Source organism: Chondrus crispus, genomic scaffold, assembly GCF_000350225.1.
Source record: "Chondrus crispus Stackhouse genomic scaffold, scaffold_41, whole genome shotgun sequence".
Classification (NCBI taxonomy): Eukaryota; Rhodophyta; class Florideophyceae; order Gigartinales; family Gigartinaceae; genus Chondrus; species Chondrus crispus.
In genome coordinates this window covers 317,638-319,527 of record NW_005179300.1, presented here as the reverse complement: position 1 = coordinate 319,527, position 1,890 = coordinate 317,638, and positions in this window count along the sequence as shown.

Here is a 1,890-nt window from a genome sequence, read left to right as displayed (position 1 = left end):
TGCGGCCAACGGTAGCTCAACTCCGACGGGGGGTTAAGGAAAGATGCCCGGCCCAGGAGGATAATGGTGGTAGACTTGTGAAGACTTGAGCGCTCGACGAGTGCGGGTTGGGCTTGTCTACGAGGATGTAACCGCGGTTCGCTGGGTTGTAAGTCCAATGCTCGACGAGAGTCTTCAGCACCTTGTGTGTAATTCAAGGTCTTCGACGGGGGCTTGTTCAGCACTACCCGACGGGATCGTAACCGTGTAGCAGCGCTACTACCGACGTGTTGCCCGATGGCTAAAAACACCCTCACCAGCGCGATCGCAATCGCGGTAGGCGGTACCAACTCTGTCTTATACAGCAAGACCTTCGACGGAGGTGTCGTTACAACAGCCTTCCGACGGAACTTGAAACAGTAGCAGCGCTACACAACGTGTTGCCCGATGGCTAAAACACCTACACCGGATCGGTGGCAACCAACTCCAGTGGAACCAACACAATTAAGGGAAAAATAGAGATAGAGGTAGAAAAGGATAGGGAAATAAAGGAAAAAGAAAAGGGAACCCCCGAGCGCAAAGGATAACGTAATCTGTGGTAAAAGGGAGCATCTGGGGAAAGACGGACTTCGACCAAGGCGATATTCAACTCTGGCAACTCGGGTTACCTTTACTGACTTGGTCGTCAGAGGGCTAAGGTATATATCGCCCCGCCGGAGCCAGTACAGTAGCTCGCGGCGCTAGATCCTAGATCTAATCTAGTGTCAGCAAAATTAATGCCAACTAACTAACTAAATAAAATAAAATAATTAAAAATTAAAACGGTGCAATTATTCACACGTGTGTCCCCCAACCCGGACTACTTTTCATATCCAAATATTTTCCTTTCTTTTCACCCCCTTTTTCAGGTGCGTATTGCACTGCATATCCCCCTTCTGAGCGTCCTTGCACATCGGCTACACTCCTTGATCTCCAACTCCTCCTTCTCTTCTCGATCCCTTCTTTCTCCATTCCTGACCGACGGTCTCCGCATGAGCAAGGACAAGACGAGTCCCACGTGTCCTCCACCTCCTGAGCTCGCGGGCGAAAATACTGCCCGTCGACGCACCGGTGTCGGCTTCGCGAACAAGTCTCGCGCTTCCGTCGACCTCCCTCCTATACCCCGACGTCCCCCTGATTCGGACGTCTCCGACCCGGCCTTCATCCAGGTTATCATCCCTCTTGGGTAGCCCGCCACTACCCCTCGCTCGAAGAGCTACAGGACAAAATCATGCACGAACATCCTTCCTTATTTGCCTCTGCCCAGTGGTTCTCCTCCGTGGGTATTCGCGACGTTTCCAAAATTGAACACCAATTCGCCGACGGCGCGGGCATGCTTCCCGGTAATCTCCCCGTGCTGGCTACCCGCTCCTTTGACTGGCGAACCCGTATAGCAATTCCAACTTCCATCCTACGTCATCCTCCCCCACGGGGCCGCCCCACTGTCTCTCTGCGATTTATGGAGGCCGTATTCGCTCGACTTGCCATCCCCATTTCCGACACCCTCATACCCTCGTCATACGGTTGTGACACTTGGCGTTTTCGTACAGAGGGCGAACGCCGCTACTTAGACAATCTCATTGATATCACCTTTGGTGACCCTGCCGCCGAGGCGGATCGCCTGTGGCGAAACCGACATACTGTCACATCCGATGCCATCTTCTGGACCGAACCCATTATCCCTTCGAATTTTCGTCATTTAAAACGCGGGAGTATTTTCTTCTTTCAGAACACAGTGCGCTTTGAACGGCTTATCCGGTCTGATACGGGGTACTTCATCGGCTACCAAATGGTAGAGGCGCGCGAGATTTCCCGTCAGCATTATGCAAGTCGTTACCAGCGCATCCCCTCATGGTGGAGCCAGTACGAGGT